The 12,805-nt window shown below is 37.2% G+C and overlaps 1 long non-coding RNA gene across 1 annotated transcript in view; it reads right to left on the bottom strand.

Moving 5' to 3' along the window:
- Positions 1-1,630: 1,630 nt before the first annotated feature.
- The window catches only part of LOC138848784 (uncharacterized), a 29,312-nt gene continuing 18,137 nt past the window's right edge, over positions 1,631-12,805 (bottom strand). The window contains exons 2-3 of the long non-coding RNA XR_011386852.1: positions 7,969-8,030; positions 1,631-1,760 (exon numbers count right to left, since the gene is read on the bottom strand). This is a non-coding gene — a long non-coding RNA (uncharacterized lncRNA). The remainder of the gene's footprint in view (positions 1,761-7,968; positions 8,031-12,805) is intronic.

A 12,805-nucleotide genomic window follows, 5' to 3' on the forward strand; every position in this document is an offset into this window, starting at 1 on the left:
AATATATCTGGGAATGGAGGTTGCAATCCTTAGGGGGGTCTTTCATGGAATGGGACAACAAATCTTGTTGTTAGGGAGATGCTTGGTTTACTCTTCCATCCCCCTAGCGGAAACAAGGTTATTTACTGAGTTTGGAAACCCACCCAGGACTTTAACTCAGTACTGCCACCCAGTTTGACCAAAGCAACTTATATAGCCACACGTAACTTGAAATAAGGGCAGAGAAATGTAAGCCTACTATGTTCCTGAACAGAGAGAACCTACTCCAAAAAAATAAAATTAGATTGTGTGGTGGTAATATTTCCTTCTGAGACTAAAATATAAAAATTTAGGCATATATACTACTCCAGGAAACTTGTGCAAATTTGCTCCATGCAAATGAGTCTTCTTTCAGTGCTAACAAGGGTCAGGATATTAGTCTTAGCTGCCTAAAAATTTACCTTTATAAGTTAAGGTGGCAATTCTTCAGGTATGCTTTATAAACTCCTGGGGGATTCCTTTCACCCTTTCAGGAAGCCTATGGGATGATCATAACGATACTAAAATCTTACTGTTTTTTTTCCTCTATCGATATTTACTGTAATGGTTAAAAAAAACAGTATGAGTACAACTCCAGGTGCTTCAGCATGAATTAAGTTAGTGGAACTAATTGTATTAGTAGCTATTGTATTCTTCAGCTCCATATTCTCACAGAAAGAAAGAATACATTATCAGGGTAAAACATGGAATATAATTGGGTTTTGGCTGCTGATTCCTATCACAGAGCACCTAAAACCTTTGATATTTCTTCAGTGATATAGTCATTTGTAATGAGCCCTCTTTTGATCACATCTGTGTTTATGATAATGAGGTAATTTAGCCAAGGCCCCTCAAAGATCTCCAGGATGGGGCCAGTCACCAGAAAGACCAAGTGATTAGAATACGCAAGGATTGGAACTTTTGTGCTCACTCACCAACCTCCAGAAAAAAAGGGGGCTTGAGATTAAAGTCTGTGAAGCCTCTTGAACAGTGAGATTCAATGAGCTTCTGTGTTGCTGAACATATAGACATGCTTTGGAGAGGGGCATGGAAATTTGACACCCACCCCATATCTTGCCCTATTCATCTCTTCACCTGACCATCTACATCCTCCATAATATCCTGTATAATAAAATGGTAAACTCATTTCTCTGATTTTTTGTGAACCATCCCAGGAAGTTAGTAAAACCTAAGGAAGGGGTGAAATGAACTCCAGTTTGTAGGCAGTTGTTTAGAAGGCTACATGGCCATTTTTCACTTGTGTTTGGCACTGGAAGTAAGAGTAGTCTTGAGAAACTAAACACTCAGCCTCTGGGATCTGACACTAGCTCTGGGTAGTTAGTAACAGAATTGAATTACAGGATGTGCAGTTGATATCTGCTGTGGTCTGACGGTGTCCCCCCAAAATTTTGTGTTGCAAACACAACCTCCAGCACAACAGTGTTGAGAGGTAGAACCTTAGGGAGGTGTTTAGATATGAAAGATCCATGACCAAGAATGGATTAATGCAGCTATTAAAAGGGTTCAGAGGAGTGGGTTCACTTCCTCTGATGGAATTATCTGTAATTTAATCACATTGTATGAAAGCCTTTGCTATCTGTTGGTACCTTGGTCTTGGACTTCCCATCCTCCAGAACTTTGAAAAACAAATACCTGTTTTCTGTGAATGGCTCAGTCTCAGGTATTCCATTAGAGCAGCACGAATGGATTAGGACATAATTGGTATCAGAAAGTGGATGTTGCTATAATGTGGAAGCAGAAATATTCTGTTGAGTGAAATAATACAGAAAAGCAATCTGTGTTTTCATCTCAGAATAATGAAACAGCAACGATTATTAATTTTATTAAATATAACTCTAAGTATATTTCTTTGAATAGTTTGACAGAATAGGAAATACATATAATACATTTCTATTGCATACTAAATATGATGCTTGTTCCCAGGAAAATCACTGGTGATTTTTGAATTGCAAGATGAAATAGTTGCTTGTTGTCACCTAGTAACATACTTGGAAAAATGGCTGATAGACTATCTTTACTTATATTAGGTATTTCATAAATTTTTCTCAAGATTAAATGATATAAGCCAGTCAACTCATGAAAAACAAGTAACAATGGTTTACATCAACAATATATTTTGAGTGCTCAATTCAAAATTAGTTTTGGAAAAATGTGTCTCTTATGTGAATGTCACAGCTTCTCCATACTTTAGGACATTTCTAATGAGACTGAATGTGATATTAAAGAATGGAATATATTTTATATACCATATAATTAAATACCTAAATAATTATAGTGCTTTAACAACTTTGAGCAATACATTCTAAATGACCAAAGGATCATGTTATAAAATCATGGGGTGGTAAAGTATAAATTCTCAGTGTCTGGGATCTTAATGCAACTCAGTATAAATAGTCCATTGATAGGGTTTCAGATTCTACATTGCAACTAACCTTAAAGATGCAATTTGACAAGTTTTAATATAGAAAAGAAAATCTACAAATTTCTTTTTTGAAAAAATATACATTTGAGAGGCAGAAAGATAGAAGAGAGAAAACCCTTTCACTGGTTTACTCCCCAAATGTCCACAATGCCTGGGAATTTAATTCAGGTCTCCTATGGGTATCAGGCACCCAAATACTGAAGTCATAACCTGTTGTCTACTGAAGTCTGCATTTATAGGAAGCTGGCACTGGGAGCCAAAGTGGGGCTTCAAACGGAGGGCTCCAATATGAGATGCAGGTGCCTTAAATTGCATCTTGACTATTAGACCAAATGCCTGCCCCTACAAGTTTCTTAAAGGCAGTTTAAACACATTTTTCTCAACTACATATATGTGTGAGGCTGAATTTTTTTATATACATCAACCAGTACAACATATTGCAGCAGATCAAAAACAGATGCAAACATGTAAATTTTGGTGTTTCATTAACATCAATGTCAGAGAGATTTGCAAAAGTATAAAACAATATCACTCTTCTCACTTATTTTTCTTTCGGAAAATATTTATTCTCCATAAAAATATAATATTGATTAATGTTAGCCTTTGCATTTTTTGATATTTTTCATGAGATCAAAGGAGTGCTGATACCAAAAAGTTTGAGAATCGCTGAAAGTAATGTTTGCATGGGAAGACATTCTAAAGAAACATTTGATAGTCTCTCAGTTAGGTATCTCAGTGCTTTCAATATTCCTATGTGTGTTCCCATTTAGAGTTGAATTTGTACTGTGCCACAGTTTGAGTATCGTTTGAATTGCTCCCCCAAGGGGTCATTTGTCTAAAGTTTGGTTGGTTACCAGTGTGGTGATGTTAAGTGATAGGGATAGTGGGAGGTCCTTAACTCATTAGGGTCATGCCCTCAGAAGGAATGAAGGTAGTTTTTGTGGGAAACTGACCTCTTTGGCTTTCTGAGTGGCAATGTGATTGCTTATTCCTGCATGACTTCCATGAAGTGACACAGTCAAGAAGAGTCTCACCAGAGAACAAGCTAATAGGGCCAACTGATCATAGACTGTGTGTTAAATAAACCTAATTTCTTCATTAGCCCTCCTCAGGTGTTTTTTTCTGTAAGTGAAAAACAGACTAATATAACTACTAAAACACAGAGATAGTCTCTAATTCATTTCTTCATTCAGCTAACAAATACTGTCACTATTCTAAGTGATACCATATACCACAGGAAAATAATAAAATAATCAACAAAGCAAAAAAAAATCCTGCTTGTACAGAGTATGTGTAGTAATAGGACTAACTTGAATATATAAATTAGCAACTATGTAAAATAATTTATATCAGTATTATATACATATTTTCCAGTTCTATCATAAAGATCTTGAGTTTCAGAGTAATTATTTTACCCATTACTTGAATTTTAAGCCATAAAGCATGACAGTAGATTTCATCAACTCTATGTGACTAGTTGGCTTCTAATTTGAATCAGTCATCTTGGCCCATTTTTATGTAAACTTGTGGATGCCAAAGAGAACTTTCGTTGGCCAAAATGTTGCAAAAAATGTCATTTAAACTCTGTGAAATCTATTCCATATGGCCCATTTGGGTATTGAGTCAGCTGATTTGGTTTCATGAGTGTTCTGAACTTGGCCATGTTATCACATATCCTGTTTCTTGAGAGTTAAGTTATAGTATGTCATGGGGTTCTTTAATCACAATCTATCTGGATCACAACCAAACTGATTTCTTTCAAGCTGAAGGAAGTACATGAACTTTCATTTGTTATGAGCTAAGTAGCTCAGTTTTGCTCTGTTTTATATTTTATTTTATGTTTTTCTCACTGATCTACATCCTAATTTAATTTTTGGTTTTAGCACCACTTGTCTGCCTCTAATTTTCATTTCAAAGATTTAAATAGCATCTCTCTCCTTATAGTATTGGTGAATTTGGGAATGTCTGACATAATGGTCAAGTTAATTGTTTTTTATGTTTGTTTATAAGATCTGAGTATTTTAAAATCTCTTTTTGAGGGATCAGTTTCACCAATCAGTACTTAGTTCAGGCATAAAAATAATATTTTGTGAGTATTTAAATGAAAAAGGATTTATCAAAGGAATTAGAAGCAAATATATAATATATGCGCAGAGACATTGAAAGGGTTGAGGCACAAAGATCAATCTACTTTCCCAAATATTTAGGCCATCAAGAAGGGCAAGACATACCAGAAACTGCTGCAGATGAGCGTGGTTGTCTGCAGCAACAAGCAGGAATTTTTTAGGCAAGGTTCTTGGGCTACAAGAAAAGCTGTATCTCCTCTTATTGCTGCCATTGGGATGATATTAGTTTTTGTTTTTCTTTGGTATTATAAATATCATGTAACTTCTTTTGGAATTTAATTCATAACTCTACAGGAAAGTGATTCTAGGAAATGCAGTTTTCAAGTATCCACATTATTTGGTTAAGTGCACAGAAGAATTTGGAGGAGAGATTGGTTTATAAAAATCAAAATAACACACAGCATTTCAAGATAGTAAATATGCCAAGATACTTTCTGTATGATTAATATCTAAACATAGAAAAGGAACTCTATTTCTATTGAAACTTCTGTAATCAGAATGACTAGACAAATTATAAAATCCAATGCCTTAGAGAAAATACACGATTTTAATGAGAGAGAGAATACTAAGGAACAAAAGCACAAAATATAAACTCCTGAAAAGAATAGCAACAGATTAGTCAGTTTAAGAAAAACTGTTTGGGGTGGTACTGTTGGGAGCAAAACTTGTAATCACAAGACACTCTCCGCTCTGATTAACCCACCTACTATTAGGAGACAGACATCAAGTAAGTCAAGAAATAAATAGGAGATGGCACTATGGCATGGTAAGTTAAGCTTCCACCTGCCGTGCAGGCATCCCATTTAGGCTCTGGTTTGAGTCCTAACTGCTCTACTTCCAACCCAGGTCCTTGCTAATGCACCTGGGAATGCAGTGGAAGATGGTACAAGTACTTGGGCCCCTGCACCCAAGAGGGAGATCTGGAGGAAGCTCCTGGCTCCTGGACTTGTCCTGGCCTGGCCCAGCCCTGGCTGTTGTGGTCATTTGAGGAGTGAAACCGTGGATGGAAGATTCTCTCTTTTTCTTTCTCTCCCTCTCTCTCTCTCTCCTCTCTCAATATCTCTGCCTTTCAAATAAATAAATAAAACTTTAAATAATAAACAAATGGAATAATCTTACTTATAAGTTATAAGTAAATTATTGGTGTTACAGGATAGAAATTGAGAAATGTGATTTAGATAAATTGGTAAAGAACAGGCTCTCTGGGGATGTGACATGTGAACTAACAGCTGGGGTTTGGGACAAAAAATAGGTCATACACTGAGAAAAGGAGAAACATGGTTACAGACAGAGAAAATAATAAGCAACAGGCTCTGAGAGGCGAGAAAAACCTCATGTTTTCAAGATAGAGACTGAAAGTCATTGTAGCTAGGAAATAGCAAGATAGAGTGCAGAACAAAATGTTGGAGAGGAAGACAAGAATGAGATCATGTAAGGTCTTGGCATACACAGTACAGAAGAAAGGTCATTGTGGTTATGGAAGTTGGATGGTGAAGAAAAGAGATAGACTATGAGGATGATGGTAGGCCATGATGACCTCAGATAAGCACCCAAAGGACTTCAGGAATGTTTTAAAGGAAATATGAGAAGTCATTGGAGGATCTTATTTTGTAATACTTATTATTTATTTGAAAAGGCAGAGTTACAGAGAGAGAGCAAGAGCGAGAGCTAGAGTGAGAGTAAGAGTGAGAGAGATCTTCCATCTGCAGGTTCACACCTCAAATGGCCCCAACAGCTGAAACTGGGCTGATCTGAAGCCAGGTGCCAAGAACTTGTTTCAGGTCTCCCACATGGGAGCAGGGGCCCAAAGACTTGGGCCATCTTCTGCTTTCCTAGGCAATAAGCAGAGAGCTGAATTGGAAGAGGAGCAGCCAGAGAGAGAGAGAGAGAGAGAGAGATCTTCCATCCACTGGTTCACTTTCCAAATGGCAACAATAGCCAGAACTGGGCCATGATCTGAAGCCAGGAGCCAGGCACTTCATCAGGTTCTCCCACACAGGTGCAGGGGTCCAAGCTCTTGGGCCATCCTCTGCTGCTTTACCAGGTGCATTAGCAGGGAGCTGGATCAGAAGTGGATCAGCGAGGACTCAGACTCAAACAGGCACCCATGTGGGGTGCCTGTGCTGCAGGTAACAGCTTAACCACAACTCCGGCCCCCATTGAAGGAGTTTAAATACTGGTGTAGAAATTGATTTCTACCTCATTGGACATCCGTTTAAAATTTGGAAAGGCCAATTGCTGGGATGAAAACAAAAATTTGGCAGATTTTATGGACAAAAATGTTAGGAAGAAATATAAAACCATTATCAGCAGATTTTAAAAGAAACAAAGTTTCCTTTTTTGAGAATGTAACTAAACTTTTATAAAATAAGTGGAAGGAGATGCAGTTTAACTAAATCATCACTTGTCCTTTAATTAATTTAAGATGTCACTTTTGATTAATTACTTACTATTGTTTTGTGGTGTTTTTGTGGCTTTAAACATTATATTATGTAGGCGTACTTTTTTTAAATTGACTATACTCTTTCAAGGAAAGGTTTTTAAATTCAATTTTCATTTTACCACCTACTTTCATTGTTCTTTTGGTTGTCAACTTTTGTGTAATTATTAATGCCTTTGTTTATTGCTTAAACTTTGTTCCATATAGAATATAAAAGAAAGTAAAAAGTTTTAAGTGTCAGAAAAACACTATCAACTATAAGGTGGTTTGTGCAAATCCTCTGAGAAAGTAAAAAGGAATCATATTGCATATAAGAATGATTAAGTTAAGAGTTTAAAGAAAAAATTCTCGAAGCCACACATAAACATTGAAGAATATTCAAAGTGATACAATTGTGAAGCAATTATTTTATGACTTTGTATTCCACTGTGAATTTACTGAAAATCTGTTTCATTATTGTTAAAAGTCAACATCACCTTACATTAATTTTGGCAAAATTCATAGGTCAGTGTGCCAGGCACTGGAAAGGAAAGTTTATTTCCCTTGAAATAACTCTCCTGTGATGGTATAAACAGCATTTATTTTGCATGAGTTTACTATCAAGTTTTTTTGATGCAAAATATGAAAGGAGCAATCTAGATTAAATTGGAGGACACAGACAAATAGATCTTAGAAGGGCTCAGGAATTTTAATATTTAGAAATTTGTATTTTGCTCTACTATTGATAGGAAGATTGAGAAATTCCTTTTTCAAAAAGTAATACCTCATGTCTGCATAGCTCTTTATATTCTAAAAGATTTGATTCTTGAAATGTTTCACGTAGTTTCCGATAATATTTTGAGGCAAACAAGGCAGCCACTTCAATTGTATGAGTGAAATAGAAGTCAAATAGAGAAGAGGTTTGTGCCTATCTTGTGAATGGAGTGAGGCTAGACTCTTACCTTCAATTCTCTTCTATAAACACCTTTCTGTTATGCCATGCAGCTTTGATAATATCTTCTTTCTAGAAAAATAAGTGAAAAGTAAGTTGAATTGTTTGGTCAATGAAGAGAAAGTAAGTGCAAGCCTTATTCTTAAATATAAAGTGAAATACCAGCATCATTTGGTACTGTGTTGTTTGAGAAAAGATAAAATTTTTCCTTGGTGCAAATCTTTAGAAAACTTAAAACAATGGAAGCTATCATTCATTATGTGCCAAATATTTATCAGAGAATTTATTGGTAGATATTATTTCCATTTTAAAATTGAGGAAATATACTCAGTATTTCTACTTCATTAATTAGAACTCAGGTGCAATCCATGGAAGCCACTGATATACTAACAACTTCCAACACTCTGGGAGAGCCAGGGAAACTAGCTCAGATGCCAAGCAACCAGGACCTGTGTCATCACCTAAGTCCATCCATTTCAGAGACCTGTTAGTTGATAATTTAGGCAGAGGCAACACAGTTCACCTGAGATGCCACCCATGGAACTACTGCCATCTGTCTAGTTGCAAAGCTCTGCCATCTTCACCAGAAAGTGAATTATTCATAGAGCCTTCTTTTCTGCAAGTCAAAAATTCACAAAAGTGCATCTGATTTATTTATTAAGTCTAGATCACATAACACAGTCCTATCTCTCAGTCACATGAGTGAGTTGAAAGAAAACTGAGATTTTTGTTGTTATTAAAGAAATATTTATAGGTTGTTAATGGTCTAAATAAAAGATATGTGATTAAAAATGGTTGAGGGGCCGCCGCTGTGGCATAGTGGGTAAAACTGCTGCCTGCAGTGCCGGCATCCCATATGGGCACCGGTTCGAAACCCGGCTGCTCCACTTCTGATCCAGCTCTCTGCTATGGCCTGGGAAAGCAGTAGAAGATGTCCCAAGTCCTTGGGCTCCTGCACCCGCGTGGGAGACCTGGAAGAAGCTCTTGGCTCCTAGCTTCAGATCAGCGCAGCTCTGGCCATTGCGGCCAACTGGGTTGTGAAACAGTGGATGGAAGGCCTCTCTCTCTTTTAAATAAATGTTTAAAAAAATGGTTGAGTGCTATAAGTGTGAAAAGGATATGTGCTCACTATCCCACTTTAGCAGATTTCAAACATAGCCCCAAATTCTTCCTTTCACACATTCAGGTCTTCACAGGAGTATTATAGCTCTTCCTGTGAAAACATAGTCTTTCCCCAAACCTTGAATCTGGCCTTGTAACCTGCTGGAGCAATGCACTGAGGTACAAGTGGTATTGTGTTGGTTTCCAGCTTAGGCCTTAAGGAGCCTTCAGCACTTTTGCTCTCTCTCTTAGATCTCTGCTGCCCAAATGGCAATAATTCCAGGCTATTGTACTAAAGAATGGAATCTGTATAAAGTAGATTGCATTGCTACAGCCAAAGTTGATGCAAGATAGCCAAGCAAGAGTTTCCAGGTAATTTGCAGTTCACCACAGATGCATGAATGTTCTCCTTTGAACACCCAGTATGAGCTGTACCAGAGGTTCTCCAAGCCAACTGGAAAACCATGAGTTCATCTGTGCTTAGATTTTTTTCAAGATTTATTTATTTTTTGAAAGGCAGACACACAGGAGCTGCGTTGTGGTGTAGTGGATAAAGTAGCTACCTGTGATGCCTGCATCCTATATGGGTGCTGGTTCAAGTCCTGGTTGCTCCATTTCCAAACCAGTTCCTTGCTAATGGCCTAGGAAAAGCAGCAGAAGGTGATCCAAGTGTTTGGGCCCCGAAACCCATGTGGGAGATCTGGATGAAGTTCTTGGCTCCTGGCTTCAGCTTGGTTCAACGTTGGCCAATTTTTTCTACTTGGGGAGTGAATTGGCAGATAGAAGCTCTTTCTCTATCTCTCCCTCTCTCTCTGTAACTCTGACTTTCAAAATAAATAAATACAGCTTTACTTATCTGGGTCATTTTCCAAATTGTTGCATTGGCCAGGGCTGGGCCATGCTGAAGTTAGGAACTCTACCTGCATTTCCCACATGGGTTGCAGGAGTCCAAACACTTGGGCCATCATCCACTGCTTTCCCAGGTGCATCAGCAGGGAGCTGGATTGGGAGTGGAGCAGCTGGGCCCATAACTGATGCCCATATGGGATGCAAATGTCCCAGATGGCAGCTTAACTTGCTACATCACAACACACGGTCCTATGTTTAATTTTGTAAGCTACAAAAATATGCAGTGGTTGTATGCAGCAAAAGCCACCAGATAGATTTACGAAAAAGTCCTTTCCAGAAGGTATTACTGTACAGAATGTGCTTCACATATTTGAAATTCTTTTGGAAGGTAGGTTTGAGTAAGGGGAACTTTTTAGATCACTACAATCAACTTGTACACCTCCTCATGACCACCCGAGGCACACTGCAACAGAGGTGCTTATGATTCCACTGTGTATTTAATTGTCTTAAAGGACAACCAAAAAGAAATTTCCTCATATGGCTTTGAAGTTTCCTGTGAATGTAAGCTGATATATTTATTTTCTCATTCTCATTTAACTGCACATACTGTGTGTTGAAGTGTTCTTTGCTGATCTGAATAGCCCCTCAATAGCTGTTTATTATACTTTTTGCCACAGAGTCACCTCCCTCTGACAGTCGGGTAATACAGTTTAATGAAATATTTATAAAGCCCAGTGAACTGCACAGAAGAAATATGCTTTTAAATTTTAAATTATGTTTTTTGCTAACACCATTAATAACATGTTTTTCTCACATTTCTGTAGCTTTTGGTTTCACTCAACCAATCACACACCTTGTAGTCACACCAGATGAAGTGTGAGGGCTGTGGATGATTCTCACACAGACACATTTTCAAGGTATGACACATGGTTGAAGCTGTTCTTAATCAGTTTAGGAATTAACAGAAAAAATAACACTAATTACTGAAATGTCTCCAATAATATTGCTCGTCTTTATGACGACCAGTGTAGCTTAAAACATTTTTATGCTATTATTATTTAGACATTATTTAACTGCATTACATCTTCAGTGACCTGTGTTAACCTTAATGCATGTTTCAGCCCTCCTCAGTGGGACTCTGTCATATCTGAGACCATGCTGTAGCAATGAGTTACATAAAGCTAAAAGAAACCTTTAAGTTATTTAATACATATGGAATGTTTAACAATGATGCTTTAATACTCATAATTATCCAATAAGCATTAGCTATTATTAGTATTATTACTATTAAACCTACATTTAAAATTTTTTAATTCATTTTTAAAATTTTATTTAATTTATGCAAGTTTCATGTATTTCATATATAGAGATTTAGGAACATAGTGATACTTCCCACCCAACCCTCCCTCATGGCCATGCCTCAATCCTTCTTCCTCTTTCCTCTCCCATTCCCACTCTTAGTTTTTACAAAGATTTACTTTAAGTTTATTTAATGATCATAAAGTTAACCCTACACTAAGAGTTCAACAAGTAGTATGAAGAAAAAAAACCACTGTTCCTCAACAGAAGACACAAGGGCTGTAAACAATCATCAAATCTCAAAAATGAAGACATTGAAACCTTTACACAATTATTACCAGTCATGTATTGCATGACTCCATTGCTTCTCACCTTTTGTCATTTAAAAAACATTGAGACATGCAGTGTATATTCATATGTAGTGATTATGGATGGCACAGACACAGTTCTTGCTGTCCAGCAGCCAACAATTTATTGAGATCAGTACCTGTCCCTGAGTAAACGTGTTATAGATTCCCACTTCTCGTCTCAGGTGCATCAGTCCTTTGCTAGACTCATCTTTGATTTATATTTACATTCACACACACACACACACACACACACACACACTGTGTTATACACATAATGTTCTCCTTAGGAGGGATGTGTATACACTAGTGTATGTACTAGAAAAGGCATGAAGTGGTAAACTGAACTGCTTTGTACAACAAGGAGTGATGTTGAAGTCCCCTGTTGAAAACACGGACCTAAGAGAGAACAAAAGAGCATGAAGCAGGAAAGATAAAGGGAAGATGAAGAGAAGGATGAAGGTGAAAGGAGGAAGGAGGAGTGAGGGAAGGGAGAGAAGGCAACACTGAATGACTTGGGGGGATATGGTCTACAGGTTGCCAGCTTAAAGTTTCAGATAAAAGATGGATATTTTACACATGTATATTCCAAAGAGTGCATTCATGTCAGTGGATAAATAAATAAACTCCATGTTTATTCAAAATCCAAATTTACCACTATGTGGTAAATCTTGCAATCCTACCTTAGCGTACAGACAGAAAGGAAAATCACGTGTATGAATGAGACATCTATAGTATCAGTGTGAGAAGCTAACCTCTCTTCTCTCTCCTCTAGAAGGCTACAGAACTCCTCTTCTCTGATTTATTTTTTCTGTCTCCTTCACCAGTTTATTCTCATCTCTATTTGGATACTTCAAAAATATTAGTCTCTGCTGCAGTGTCATTCTTGAGAAATTCTCTACAAATTCTCACTTAAAATAACTTCATTTTCTCCACCATTCCCTATGTCATTACGGTGTTGTATGTCCTCTATAAAATTTCTTTGTGTCTTAGAACCCACAAAAGCAGTGGCTCACAAATCAAGGTTTAGTCAATGTTCAATGCATTCATGAGCTATCTACTCCCTACTTGGTTTTCTTGCATCATTTTCTTCTTCAGAGAGTGGCACTACCATATACCTAAATTTGTAAGTGCCATAAATGTAGTAATCCTTCATGAAATCTTTCAGCCCCAACATCCAGGCCCAGACATCCACATTCACTTTTTAAAGTTTATCTATTACATTTATTGTATTTTTAAAATCAGTCTGAT

Source organism: Oryctolagus cuniculus, chromosome 2 (genome assembly GCF_964237555.1).
Source record: "Oryctolagus cuniculus chromosome 2, mOryCun1.1, whole genome shotgun sequence".
NCBI classification, from domain to species: domain Eukaryota; kingdom Metazoa; phylum Chordata; class Mammalia; order Lagomorpha; family Leporidae; genus Oryctolagus; species Oryctolagus cuniculus.